Source organism: Primulina tabacum, chromosome 2 (assembly GCF_025594145.1).
Source record: "Primulina tabacum isolate GXHZ01 chromosome 2, ASM2559414v2, whole genome shotgun sequence".
Classification (NCBI taxonomy): Eukaryota; Viridiplantae; Streptophyta; class Magnoliopsida; order Lamiales; family Gesneriaceae; genus Primulina; species Primulina tabacum.
In genome coordinates, this window is record NC_134551.1 from 4,842,228 (window position 1) to 4,858,726 (window position 16,499).

Genomic DNA, 16,499 nt, shown 5'->3' on the forward strand with positions numbered 1-16,499 from the left:
GAGTGTCGGTTGGTGAGAGTGAAGTGTCGGCTGGACAATTATTGGGTTTAGGTTGAGAAGGGTTTAGGTGTTCATTATACAATGAACTAATAGATAATGGACCCTAATTTGATAATTACAAGTTTAAAAAGATAATTAAGTCCAATAAGTTTAAAAATTGGCCAATTGATCCCAAACACACTCCCGAAAAATATTTCGTGTTGAAAAGTTTTTGAAATTATCGGCCGAACCCTCAAAAAGTTCACCGATTCGATAAAATTTGCGCACCGTTAAAAATTAAAATCATGCGGGTAAAAATACCCAATAAATCTCAATTCTTTAAAAATACTTTTAAAACATCTTATATTAATTAATAAAAAATAATCATGTTATTAATAGAATTTTCCTGAAAATTCTCCGGTCTCCGTTCCTCGTTCGAGCTCGAAATGAAACTTAAAAATCTTTAATGAATGAACCTTTAAGATTTCATGAATTAAATTTTACCATGCATGAATTATGCATAAAATGCATAAAAATATTTAAACACAAATTAATGAAATAAAAATGCATTTAAAACTTTAAAACAATTTGATAAAATACCAAATAAATTTAATAACATGCATGCATGTGGTTCACATGGACCTTCAGATTTTCGGGGCGTTACAAATATAATATTTTAGGATAATAATTTTTAAAGTTACTCAACGTGTATATGACTTGGTGATGTAATTTTTTTGGGAAAAAAAAATAAGTTGATGTATTTATGTTAATTTATTATGTTTTAAAGAACATTTTAGTGTAATGATATGCAAGTAAGATAAAAAATGTAATTGTGACTATGTGGTGTAAATTAATCTTTTTTTTCAACTATATTTTGTGTTCAATTTCTTCCATTAACATTAGTACTAATATTTTTATTTGTCAACTCAACAAATGAGCCAAGTTCGAGCGGACGAGTCACCTCAACGAGTCGAGTTCGAGCTTACGAGCCACCTAAACAAATCGAGCTCGAGCTCGCGAGCCTATTATCAAGCATGTCTGCGAGCCTATTATCAAACATGTTTGCAAGCTCACGAGCCTAATATCCTTAGGCTTGAGCTTGGTTTGATTAAATTTTCGAGCTCGAAATCGAGCTTGAGTTTGGCTTGATATGATTAAAAAACAAACTCAAACGAGCTTTTTATCAAGCCGAGCTTCGAATAGCTCGCAAACGGTTTGGTTCATTTACATCTCTAATGATAAGTAGGGGTCCGCACATTTCTTTCCAAGTACGGCCACTGACTTTGATGCTTTCTCAAGATTCTCAAGTATATCTGCGAGAGCAAGATCCATAAGAAGGTCATCTTTTTCAGACACAAGCTTTTAAATGCCGACTGAATTTACCATCTCTTCTCTCAATCTAACAATCTGCTCATCAGATAGATATATTTTAACAATATTATTTAGCATGAAGTCATGAATCTCGATACTCCAAGTGATAAAATCCCTCTAGCTGGTTCGTCAAGCTCCTGCGATGTAGTCTTACACGAACTCTTCTATATATTACTAAACCACCACCCTGTATCTCGAAGGTATGAACATGGTGCTAGATATTTTTCTCAAAATCATGTTTTTACGTATACATGAACATGAAAAAACAATATGCGGAAGCTTAAATCGAGTGTTACCTTCGGCCATTGAAAATATTTTCGATTTTCTTCTCGGTTAATGCCTTTTAAGCACTCCACCCTCTCAATAGATGGTGTAAATGTTTCTTATGAGGTGTGTGCTTAGGCACCTCAATCGCTCTATTTATAGGCGTTTCTCATACCATCGATGAGTGTATCGGGAGCCGAGATTCAGAAGAAGAATCGTGTACGCATCTAAATTTTCTTGGCCGTCGCCAATTTCAATTTGTACACGCTACTTCTTTTAACATGTGTCATATTTCTTACATTCTCCCACTTGACACATATATCTCATTTACCATAGTAGAAAACAGAATACATGAATCATGGCGATAGTTCCTCTAGAAGCGAGTATTATCTTCCATGTATCACAATGCATTATGTATCTCAAATTGTATAACTTAATGAATAAACCTTATGTTTATTCGAGGTCCAACTTTAATGATATTTCTCGAATCAATGAATGTGTGCACAACAAATATGAGAAAATATCACATCATAATTTCATTAACTTTGTTCTTACAACAAAATTACATAAAGGATCCAAGTCCCATTTTTTCTGTATGATCCTTAAATTTCAATGGTGGCATACCCTTAGTCAAAGGATCCGCAATCATCAATTCAGTGCTAATGTGCTCGATAAGTAACTTCTTATCTTTAACACGTTCTCGTATGGCTAAATACTTAATGTCGATGTGCTTGCTTCGACTACCACTTTTGTTATTTTTAGACATAAAAACAGCAGCTGAATTGTCACAAAATATTCTTAATGGCCTGGATATAGAATCCATAATTCTAAGCCCCGAAATGAAACTCTTCAACCATACACCATGTGAGGTTGCCTCAAAACAAGATACGAACTCAGCTTCCATAGTGGAAGTAGCAGTCAATGTCTGCTTTGCACTTCTCCAAGATACAGCTCCACCAGCTAGCATGAAAATATATCATGAAGTGGATTTTCTTGAATCAATGCAGCCAGCGTAGTCTGAATCAGAGTAGCCAATTACTTCCAAATTCTCAGTTCGTCTGAACATAAGCATATAATCTTTGGTCCCTTGAAGGTACCCCTATGACTTTCTTTGCAGCTTTCCAATGGTCTAAACCTGGATTACTCTGATATCTTCCCAATATCCCAACAACAAATGCAATGTCAGGTCTAGTGCAAACCTGAGCATACATCAAGCTTCCGACAGCAGAAGCATAAGGAATGTTTTTCATTTGTTCCCGCTCTAGATCATTCTTTGGGCATTGGCTCAAATTGAATTTATCGTCTTTCACAACGGAAGCTATACTTGGTGAACAATCTTTCATCCGATATCCCTCTAAAACTTTGTTGATATAGGTTTCTTGAGACAGACCTATAATACCTCGAATTCTATCTCTATGTATCTTAATACCAATGACATAAGATGCATCGCCCATGTCCTTCATATCAAAGTTTCTAGAGAGGAATTGTTTCACCTCATATAACAGACCCTTATCATTGGTTGCAAGTAATATATCATCCACATATAGAATAAGGAAACAAATCTTGCTCCCACTGACCTTCTGGTATATACGTTGATCCATGAGGTTCTCAACAAATCCGAATGAAGAGATAACATCATGAAATTTTAAATATAATTGACGGGAAGCTTGTTTCAATCCATATATAGATTTTTTAAGCTTACAAACCAATTGCTCACCATTACTATAGAAGAATCCTTCAGGTTATTTCATATAAATCTCTTCTTCTAGTTCTCCATTGAGAAAAGCTGTTTTCACATCCATTTGTTGTAAATCGAGGTCAAAATGTGCAACTAATGCTAGAATGATACGGAGAGAATCTTTCTTAGATACAGGAGAAGAAGTCTCCTTATAATTGATTCCTTCCTGCTGAGTGAATTCTTTAGAAACGAGTCTTGATTTACACCTTTCAATGTTGCCTAATGAGTCTTTCTTTGTTTTGAAGACCCATTTACATCCAATGGCTTTTACACCATCAGGCAACTGAACAAGATCCCAGACTCCATTAAATGCCATATAATTCATCTCTTCTTTCATAGCATTAAACCATAGTTTTGACTCATTACAACTCATGGCTTGTGAAAACGTTTCAGGATCATTTTCGGCTCCGATGTTAAAATCCGATTCTTGTAAATACACAACATAATCACTAGATATTGCTGATCTTCTTATTCTAGTAGATCTCCTTAGGTTGTTTGGTTGATCAACAATTTCTTGTTGTTCTTCACTAACAAGTTGATCTACTGGATTTTCATCAGCAATTTGTGGAAGTTCAGTAACTGGTTGTCTAACACCCATTTGGTCTTGAGGGGTATGAATAACGACCAATCTGTCATTTGAATAAGAGGGTTGTGCATTAATGTGATCATTCTCAAAACCTACGTCATTTTAATAATCACTCCCACTAATCAAATCATTCTCAATAAATTTTAGTGTTGTGAGATGGATAATAGAATCTGTACCCTTTGGATTTTTCGGCATACCCAATGAAATATCCACTTATAGTTCTTGGGTCCAGTTTCTTTTCATATGGGTTGTAAACTCTTATTTCTGAAGGACAACCCCAAACACGTATATGTTGCAAACTCGGTTTCCAATCTTTAAATAACTCAAATGGCGTCTTTGGGACAGCCTTAGTTGGAACTCGATTTAATATATACACAGCTGTCTTAAGAGCTTCAATCCACAAGGATTTAGGAAGTTTAGAGCTACTAAACATGCTCCTCACCATGTCCAATAATGTTCGGTTTCTCCTCTCAGCTACGCCATTTTGGTCCGGAGAACCAGGCATAGTATATTGGGCAACATTCCCATGTTCTTGGAGAAACTTAGCAAACGGACCAGGTGCTTGTCCATTCTCAGTGTATCTACCGTAATATTCTCCATCTCTATCAGTTCTCACGATCTTAATATGTTTTCCACATTACTTCTCCACTTCAGCCATAAAAACCTTAAAGGCTTCAAGTGCTTCGTTTTTATTATGAAGCATGTAGATATACATGTATCGTGAGTAATCATCAATGAAAGAGATGAAGTATTTCGGACTTTGCATGTCCATATCTGGACAACAAATATCTGAATGTATGATTTCTAATATTTCTGTACTCCTCTTGGCACCCTTTTTAGACTTATTGGTCTACTTTCCCTTAATGCAGTCCACGCAAGTCTCAAAATCGGTAAAATCTAAAGTACTGAGTACTCCATCATTTACTAATCTTTTAATTCTCTCTATGGAGATGTGTCTCAATCTCCTATGCCACAATATAGAGGAACATTCATTTATAACACATCTTTTAATATCTCCTTGAACATGCATAGTGGTGTTATTATTTTGTAAAGAAATAGAGAAAAGACCATCAACCATTGTACCATTTCCAATAAGATTTGATTAGTAAAACAAATTTATTGATTTATCCAAAAACTGAAAGGAATAACCAAAAAGTACAAGTTTTGATACTGAAATTAAATTCCTAGAAAAACTAGGAATATAAAAGGTCTTTTCCAATTTTAAAATATAACCACTATTTAACACTAGGCAGCAAGTCCCAATAGCCTCCACATGCGAAGACATCTTGTTTCCTTAATAGATGCTCCGCTCATTTTCTATTGGCTTCCTTAGGTTTTGCATACCCTGCAAGGTATTTGTAACATGGATTGTAGAACCAGAATCAATCCACCATGTGTTATAAATCATATTAACCATATTAGATTCATAACAAACAAATGAAGTAGGAATACCTTTCTTTTCAAGTCAGTCCTTAAATTTATTACAATCTTTTTTCATGTCTCTCATCTTTTTACAGAAGAAACACTTGGATTCTTTCTTAATGTCAGGTTGGGGTGGAATTATTCCTCTCCATTTTCCCTTTACTTTGGCTTGCTTCTTGTACTTTCCTTGTGTAGTCATAAATATATTATCACTGGTTTCCATCAACAGTCTTCCTTCTTCTTGACCACACATGGTCATTAATTCATTAATCGACCATTTATCATTATGTGTATTGTAGGAAATTTTGAAGGGTCCATATTACTGTGGAAGAGTGCATAAAATGTAGTGCATAAGAAAAGTCTCAGACATTTCCACTTCAAGTGTCTTGAGCCGAGCCGCTATGTCCAGCATTTTCATGATGTGCTCTCGCACACCTCTCACACTGGTGAGCCTTAATGAAGAGAATTACATAATTAGAGTGCTTGCAAGAGCCTTTTTCTGAAGACTGAAACTGTTCATCAATAGCCTTCAGTGATTCTTTGACATTATTATGCTGGTCGACAGAACCACGCATGCCAGCAGAGATTTTGGTCTTTATGAACATTACGCAGAGTCGATTAGATCGCTCCCATTTTTCATAAAGATCAACATCATCCGGAATGCTGTTTTCAGTAATAGCATATGGTTCGTCTTTCCGTATAGCATAATCAATATCCATCCACCCCAATTGAAGAAGATTTCTTTCTTTCCAAATTTTATAATTATCGCCCTTTAGATCGGGAATGTCGCATTTCATATCAGAAAAAGTCGCAGGTTGCATAACTGCACAAAATATCATATACATAAAATTTTGAGACAATATCATGTTTTACAAATGTAATTCATGTTTTAAAAATCTAGTGACATAAAATTTGTCTGTGGGCTAAAATTTTAATTCAATAAGATTTTTCTGTAACTTTATGATAAAACTATCAAAATGTATTTTCCTTAACACCTGTGGGTAAATTAAGAAAAATATAATTTGATATTTTAACCTAATTAGTTATATAAATATAATAAAAATCCCTGTGGGGTAAATTTTATTATGTTTATATAATTAATTACAATTGATGTCCATTATGTGATCCAAATCCACTTAATGCATAATTTTTAATTAAGGATGTTGTGGCTATTCCTCAATTATTTAAAATTATACGGTTCACTAGACAAAATTTTGGCTTTACTTAATGCTTTATATAATAATTATTTCGCAATCAACACTTTCCAAGAGTGCTACCAGGAAAGATAGGTAGTGCTAAGGCCCTTTAAATACCTAACTCCTAGACAGAGCAATGTTCCTCAGGGAGACCAGTGGCTAGTCAAGGCAATTTAAACCGATCTATGAAGAACTCCCTCGGATCATGTTTTCTTACGTCACCTTATAATTATTATTCAACTTAATTATCCACATTTATATGAATATTTATAAGCCAAAATTTTTCATTAAATAACTTTATATTCACATTTTTACTTAATATGAATGAATACATTCTCCATCAGTTTTTCTCTTCAATCAGAGTAGTGATAAAGTGAGGATCGCATTTACATAAAAATGCGGGCTCCTCATCAGTTTTTCTCTTCAATCAGAGTAGTGATAAAGTGAGGATCGCATTTACATAAAAATGTGGGCTCCTCATCAGTTTTTCTCTTTTATCAGAGTAGTGATAAAGTGATAATTATTTGTTCATTTTTGAATATCTGAAATATTTTATTTTATAATTTTATATTCACATCTTACTTAATATGTTCATTTCAAATTATAAATTAATTAATATAATTTAATATGAACATAATGTGAATATTGATTTACCAAAATATTTTTCGATACAATTTGCATTAAAAAATAAATGCAAGTATAATATTAAATTTGCATGTACATATCAAACAATTATCCATAATATTTGACATTTTATCTAACATGCAAAAATAATTTTTAAACATGTATTAAAAATTACGTCGAACTTGGAATTATTTTAATGTGTACAAATTATTTAACCAAATGTTATATGTACACCGAATTATACATATAACTTAATAACACATTAATCATTATTTATTTATTTATTTATTATTAATTTTATTTAAATAATAAATAAATAAAAACGACAATTGGTATCAAATTTCAAATTAGTGTGGGCCTTACGTAATTAATTGTGGGTCCCACATTAATTAATTATTTTTAAAATTTTTTTTAATAACTGACACTTTGGAAAGGAACATCGTGTAGGCTTCTTTATTCAATGTATTGCATGATGTAAATTTAAATGGTATGGGCTCCGCATGCAATAATTCCACCACGAGATAATTGATTTCACATGCATGATTTTATACATAATTCGTCTTCAACCTTCGGCATTTTCTCTCATATATCATTTGTTCATCTTCTCCGAACAAAATCTCCAATTTTTAAAGATTTCAAGGAAGAAGTTTAAGATACAACCGAGAACAAAATTCTCAGGTAAGTTTCTTAATATCATTTTATCTGATTTTCAATTTCAAGTTTTTTTTATGCAAAACTTTCAGAAATCAAAATTTCAAGGCAGAGGTATCACGGCTCTGATACCAAATGTTAGATATTTTTCTCAAAATCATGTTTTTACATATACATGAACATGAAAAAACAATATGCGGAAGCTTAAATCGAGTGTTACCTCCGGCCATTGAAAATTTTGATATCTCTGATTTTCTTCTCGGTTGATGTCTTCTAAGCACTCCACCCTCTCAATAGATGGTGTAAATGTTTCTTATGAGGTGTGTGCTTAGGGACCTCAATCGCTCTATTTATAGGCGTTTCTCATACCATCGATGAGTGTATCGGGAGCCGAGATTCAGAAGAAGAATCGTGTACGCATCTAAATTTTCTTGGTCGTCGCCAATTTCAATTTGTACACGCTACTTCTTTTAACATATGTCATATTTCTTACACATGGAACACTTACCCAGCTATATCCAGTGAAATCAATCACAATTCAAAAGGAAACAAAAAGGCAACTTTGATGAAGAATATGGTTTGATTCCACAAATAATTGTTTTATAAATATGAATTATTTGTTGAAAATATGAAAAATATTTGTGTTGAAAATTATAATGTTGAATGTTGAAAATTATAATGTTGAATATTGAAAATTAGTGTGTGATGATGTATGTAATGATGAAATTGTTTTTGGATTGTTTTCCAAAGAAATCCTATAAATAGGTCTCCATTTGTAAAGATTTGATACAATTGAGTAGAGAAAAAAATATTATAAAGTGTGTAGTTTGGTAAATTTTGAGAGTTTGAGATTTTTACTTTTTACCATAAATTTTTACTTTTTCACAACACGTGGTAAATTTTGAGAGTTTGAGATTTTTACTTTTTACCATAAATTTTTACTTTTTCACAACACGTTATCAGTACGAAGCTCTAAAAGTCCTCCATACTTTTCCAAGCTCCAAACAGAAGAAAAAGATAATAAAAGTAATAATATTTATTTTACTGTTATTTATTTATTGTGTATATATTTAATATATAATATAATGTTATTATTATAAATAATAAAAATAAATTTTTCAAAAACTTGTAGTAAATCCTGGGAGGATGTTAAGACGACATCCCACACTCCCGGTAAGGGATACGACAAGTATAAAAGCCTATAAGGTTTTTAAACAAAATAACTTATGACACTTCATTATAATAATGTGATATGATATACATAATTATTTAAACATGACTAATATTATATACACCATATTATTACCATAAAATTATACAAATACATACATTTATTTTTTTGTACACCAACGGTCATAAATGGTAACAAAACGACTAGTTTTTACCCTATAAATATGATCTCACAAACTCTTTCAATCACTCCAACTTTCTCCTATTCTCTAAAAATTATTCTTCATCAAATTTTCGAAGAAAAAAGAAGATGGCTTTCTCAAGGTTATTTTTAATTATTTTGGTTATCATACTCGCGAGTCTTTTATTTATTGGAGAATATCCTGCTCGTGTGTTTTCTTTATTTTTACAAATGCGTGTACTTGTTGTTTATCCATTACTTTGTATTGCAATATTCATTAACTAATAAAATGCATCGTAATTTTTTTGTACCATCATGTCAAATTTGACAAAGCTCGAATTTGTTGCGCTTGACATCACGGGAAAAAATTATATGCCATGGACTCTCGATGTAGAAATGCATCTTGAGTCATTGGGTCTAAGCGAGACCATTAAAGAAAATGGTATATCTTCATCACAAGAAAAAGCAAAAGCTATAATATTTTTGCGTCGACATCTCGATGAAGGTTTAAAATGTGAATATCTCATCGAAAAAGATCTCATGGCTCCGTGGAAAGGATTGAAAGAAAGATTTGAACATATAAGGGAAGTTATACTTCCGACCGCCCGTGATGAATGGAATATGTTAAGATTCCAAGATTTTAAGAAAGTCAGTGATTATAATTCAGCGATGTATCGAATAATCTCGCAGCTAAAATTTTGTGGACATGAGGTTACAGAATCGGAAATGCTTGAAAAAACATTTTCCACGTTTCACGCATCAAATATAACTTTACAGCAACAATATAGAGTGCGTGGATTTGCGAGATATTCTGAACTCATCGCCTGTCTTCTTGTGGCGGAAAAGAACAATGAGCTATTAATGAGAAATCATCAGTCCCGACCCACTGGATCAACAGCATTTCCAGAAGTAAATGCTGTGAGTAAAAATGAATTTAAACCTGGAAACCAAAATCAAATCCAGAGGACAAGGTTTTGGTCGAGGTCGAGGTCGTGGTCGTGGTCGTGGACATGGACGTGGACGTGGAATTGGTCGTGGTCGTGATCGAGGCCGTGGTTTTGAAAATAATAGAGATAGTTATTTTTATAACTCATCTCAAAAGGGCGTCACGAACCATCCACAGAAAAGACATTATGAGAACATGAGTGTTAATGAAAATCACTCGAAAAGATTTGAAAGTTCTTGTTTCAGATGTGGCACTCCAGGACATTGGTCTCATATTTGTCGAGCCTATGAGCACCTTTGCAAGCTCTATAAAGACTCGATAAAGGGGAAAGAAAAAGAGATCAACTTCACTGAACGAAGTGACCGTTTGAGTGATTCAACTCATTTTGATGCTGCTGATTTTATGAATGATTTCTCTGGAAATGATCAATATGTTGGTGGGATAGAAATGAACAATATTGATGCTACAGATTTTCTCAATGATTTCTCTGAAAATGAACAATATAATGGTAGAATATAAATGTAAAATAATTTATTTTTCATGTATTCATATAATAATGTTTTATTGTACAATTATGATATGTGTTATATTTACATATATATTGTCAGTAATTTTATTTCATTGCATATATTTTTTTGAAGCTCAAATATGAAAAATGCTATGAGCAAAGCTGAAGTTTGCATACCCGATAGTGGTACAACGCACACTATCCTCCGAGATAAAAGATATTTCTTGGAACTAAAACCAACAAAAACAACGGTGAATACAATATCAGGTCCTGTAGATTTGATTAAAGGATGTGGTAAAGCACAATTTTTGTTACCTATTGGTACAAAAGTTTTGATCAATGATGCTTTATATTCATCACAATCGAAAAGAAATTTGTTGAGTTTTAATGATATATATTCTCATGGTTATGATACTCAAACAATGAATGAAGGGAATGAGAAGTATATGTGTCTTATCACATATAAATCAGGAAATAAATATGTGATTGAAAAACTACAAATGCTCCCTACTGGATTGCATTATACACATATAAATCCCATTGAATCAAACATGGTAGTTGATAATTCTTCAATATTAACCAATTGGCATGATCGATTAGGACATCCTGGTTCAACAATGATGCGAAGAATTATAGAAAATACACATGGTCATCCGCTGAAAGACCAGAAGATCTTTCAGAATAATAAGTTTCAATGTAAAGCATGTTCTCTTGGAAAACTTATTATAAGACCATCACCAGGCAAAATCCAAACTGAATCACCAATGTTTCTTGAACGTATTCAGGGTGATATTTGTGGACCAATCCATCCACCATGTGGACCATTCAGATACTTTATGGTATTGATTGATGCCTCAAGCAGATGGTCACATGTATATTTATTGTCAACTCGAAATGTTGCATTTGCAAAATTACTTGCTCAAATAATAAAATTGAGGAATCAATTTTTCGATTATACAATCAAGAAAATTAGACTTGATAATGCTGGTGAATTTACTTCCCAAACTTTCAATGATTATTGTATGTCTAGGGGAATCATTATTGAGCATCATGTTGCTCATATACATACACAGAATGGATTGGCTGAATCATTGATTAAACGTCTGCAAATGATTACTAGACCAATGATTATGAAAACAAAGCTCCCTATTTCTATATGGGGACATGCCATTTTACATGCTGCTTCATTAATTCGCATCAGACCAAGTGCATATCATAAATACTCCCCATTGCAGCTTGCATTTGATAAAGAACCAGACATTTCTCATCTGAGAATTTTTGGATGAATGGTGTATGTACCTATTGCACCACCACAACGAAAGAAAATGGGACCTCAAAGAAAGGTTGGAATTTATATCGATTATGATAGTCCATCAATCATTCGATATCTTGAACCTCAGACAGGTGACGTGTTCACAACACGTTTTGCTGATTGTCATTTTAACGAGGAAATCTTCCCAATGTTAGGGGGAGAACAGAAACATACCGAAAAAAATTACATGGTATGTATCATCATTGTTACATCTGGATCCAAGAACAAAACAATGTGAAAAAGACGTACATCAAATTGTGCACTTGCAAAGAATAGCAAATCAAATACCAGATGCATTTGCAGACACAAAAGGGGTAACTAAATCATATATACATGCTGCAAATGCCCCTGCTCGAATTTAAATTCGAAGAAACAAATTGAAGATACTCATGATGTCATTAAACGCCTGAAGCGTGGAAGGTCAGTCGGTTCCAAGGATAAAAATCCTCGAAAAAGAAAATTCATAGAGAAACACGATGATCACAAAATAAAGAATGATGTTCCTGAAGAAACACATGATGATCACAAAATAGAGAATGATGTTCCTGAAGAAACACATGATGATGAAAATGTTCTGTCAGAACCACAAACTGACGAGAATCATGAAATCTCTATCAATTATATTAATACTGGAAAAATATGGAACCGAAAAGATATAGAAGAAATTGATGATATATTTTCTTATAATGTGGCAATCGACATCATAAATAATAATGAAGATCATGAACCAAAATCTTTTGGAGAATGCAAAAATCGGCAGGATTGGATAAAATGGAAAGAAGCCATCCAGGTTGAATTGGATTCGCTAAATAAACGTAATGTTTTTGGACCTATAGTCCTTACACCTGAAGGTGTAAAACCTGTTGGATACAAATGTGTATTTATTCGAAAGCGAAATGAGAAAAATGAAATAGTAAGATATAAAGTTCGACTTGTTGCGCAAGGTTTTTCTCAAAGGCCTGGAATTGATTATGAAGAAACGTATTCTCCCGTGATGGATGCAATTACGTTTCGGTATTTGATTAGCTTGGCGGTATCTGAAAATTTAGAAATGCGTCTTATGGATGTTGTTACAGCTTACTTATATGGATCACTTGATAGTAATATATATATGAAAATCCCTGAAGGATTTAAGATGCCTGAAGCACAAAGTTCAAAACCCAGAGAATGTTATTTTGTGAAATTACAAAGATCATTATATGGGTTAAAGCAATCCGATCGAATGTGGTATAATTGACTAAGTGATCACTTGATGAAAAAGGGATATATAAATAATTCAATATGCCCTTGTGTTTTCATTAAGAAAACAACATCCGGATGCGTAATTATTGCTGTATATGTTGATGATTTAAACATCATTGGAACGAATAAGGAAATTCAAGAAGTTGTGTCATACTTGAAGGAAGAATTTGAAATGAAGAATCTTGGAAATACCAAGTATTGTTTGGGTTTACTAATTGAACAAAAAGAATGTGGAATATTTGTTCACCAGACAAATTATACAGAAAAGATCCTTAAACGTTTTAATATGGATAAATCAAATCCTTTAAGTACTCCAATGGTTGTTAGATCATTAAACATAGAAAAGGATCCATTCCGTCCATGTGAAGATGATGAAGATATTCTTGGTCCAGAAGTACCATATCTAAGTGTTATCGGTGCCCTTATGTATCTTACAAATTGTACAAGGCCTGATATATCTTTTGCCGTAAATTTGTTGGCAAGATTTAACACATATCCAATAAAGAGACACTAGAACGAAATTAAACATATATTCTGTTATCTACGAGGAACGACAGACTTGGGACTTTTGTATTCAAAAGATGCTAATCCAAGTATAATTGGTTATGCCGATGCTGGATACTTATCTGATCCACACAAGGTTATTGCAATACATGCCGAGATTATTGCAATACATGAAGCAAGCCGTGAATGTGTGTGGTTAAAATCAATGAGCCAACATATCCAAATCTCATATGGATTATCATTCGACGAGAAGCCTATGATACTATATGAAGATAATGCTGCATGTGTAGCTCAAATGAAAGAAGGATACATAAAAAACGATAGAACTAAACATATTCCTCCTAAGTTTTTCGCATTCACCAATGAGCTTGAGAAGAATAAATGTATTGATGTTCGTCACATTCAATCAAGTGAAAACTCATCAGATTTCTTCACAAAGGCACTTCCTACGACAATATTCAGAAAGCACATATATAATATTGGGATGCGCAATCTACGAAATTTGTGAAGAATTGTTCATGTCAACATGAGGGGGAGTTTACGTGACTGCACTCTTTTTTCCTTACTATGGTTTTTATCCCAATGGGTTTTTCCTAGTAAGGTTTTTAACGAGGCAGTACAAAATCACGTAATGAAGACATCATTGTATCATGATCATCATCACAAGGGGGAGTGTTGAAAATATGAAAAATATTTGTGTTGAAAATTATAATGTTGAATGTTGAAATTTAGGTAAAATTAGGTGTTGAATATTGAAAATTAGTGTGTGATGATGTATGTAATGATGAAATTGTTTTTGGATTGTTTTTCAAAGAAATCCTATAAATAGGTCTATGTTTGTAAAGATTTGATACAATTGAGTAGAGAGAAAAATATTATAAAGTGTGTAGTTTGGTAAATTTTGAGAGTTTGAGCTTTTACTTTTTACCAGAAATTTTTGTTTTTTCACAACATTATTCAAATTATTATATAAACTAATAAAAACTTGCGAGGACCACAGCCAGAAATTTTTATACGTTCATTAAATTCGATTTATTTTGATACTGCTTAAATACGGAAAGCTGTTGATATGATAGATCATATTTGTTTTATATATAATATTATTTGTTATAAGGCCAGCAACGGGGATGTAGCTCAGATGGTAGAGCGCTCGCTTAGCATGCGAGAGGTACGGGGATCGATACCCCGCATCTCCAACAAATTTTTTTAGCGTTAAAATTTTTAGCCCTTAATTTATAATTAATTAATTATTAACTGGACCTGGAAGCCTCTTAATATTGGACCTGGGCCTCCCAGTACATTTTAAATGGATGCCCAATAGACCAATGTGAAGCCCAAAACAAATTTATTTTCGCTAAAGCAGGGTCCAAATCCATTTGTTTTCCAGTAACTCCTCATTTGGCACTTAGTTTTTGGTTATATTTATTTAGATTTACTAATTTTCATAAATGAATATCGTATAACAAATTATATTTAATAACATTAATATAATTTAAATACTTCAAATTATACATAAATTAAACACTATATTTCGATCATCGTTTTACATTATACCTAAGCAACTATATATGATAATGAGGATGTTGTATTCAATTAACGATTCATCAATATTGGACTAAAATAAGTGAAGAAACGATTCGGTTTAAAATTACTAAGTCCAAGTTTTAGATAAATTATTTGAGTGTTTAATATGCATATTTTAGAATAATCTTCAAATGTTTAGTCGGATTATATTCTAGAATATGCTAAGTAAATATTTAGGTTACTAATTATTGATTTTGTGTTAGAACACTTTAAGAATACTAGGACTTTCAATTAAGTGCTAATTCAAACGTCTATTACTTTGTTAAAGCACAACACGGAGAATCAATCAAAAAAATATATCTAAAATTCCCCGTAAAGCGTCATAGACGAAACGCCGAAGAAATATTTAATGCCAAAAATATTTTTTCAAAATTTTCAGAAAGTTGAATTAGAGAGATTTTTAGATTGTGTGGTGAAGTTTTGTGAGGGGTACAAGTTTTATTTTATTTATATTACTAGTATTTTATATCATTTATTTATTTATTTGTGTATAATCCAATATAAGATAAGAGGAATACGATGTTTTACTCCGTATGGGGATGTTTTGAACTACTTTCTGCCCAACTAATCATCCGTATGTGGAGAGATTGTCATTTTTCGAATTAATTTCCGGATTAACATCAATTCAACCTTTTTAAAACTTTAAATCACATTATTTTTCCTTGTTTAATTATGAACACTGCCTACTTAAAGTTTTCATATAATGAATTAAAACTATCAATTATACAATTTATTCAGATAATATATATTCTAGAGATTTATTACAATTATAAACTACTGTGAGACAAAAAAATTTACAATCTAAAATTAAGTCGTTCCTTTAAATCGATGCAACTGACGACATTATTTTCTGAAATTTACATAACATATATAATAAATATCAATTTAAGTCAATTTAAATATGATTTCACAATAGATTTTATTTCAATGTAAATTTTAATCATACAAAAGTAATAATAATTATCATGCTAATAATAGATAATGTAAAGTCATACAATTGACAATTCGACCGTTGAAGTCAAGCTAATATTCACAATAATTTAAATTATGTACATCGAATCGAAAATAATAATAATAATAATAATAATAAATTTAAAAAAATATAGAAATGAAAAGGCCAAGGCAAAAAAAAAAAAAAAAAAAAAAAACCTGAAGCCCGAAAAGAGCTTCTTTATAAAGAGCGATTCTCTCTGTTTCTCTCTGCACCTCTCCATCCTTCCC

At 32.3% G+C, this 16,499-nt stretch overlaps 1 non-coding gene across 1 annotated transcript; it reads left to right on the top strand.

Annotated features, from left to right (window-relative positions):
- The first annotated feature begins 14,817 nt into the window (after positions 1–14,817).
- TRNAA-AGC (transfer RNA alanine (anticodon AGC)) lies at positions 14,818–14,890 on the top strand. Its single transcript has one exon. It is a non-coding gene; the product is annotated as a tRNA-Ala (tRNA).
- Positions 14,891–16,499: the final 1,609 nt, after the last annotated feature.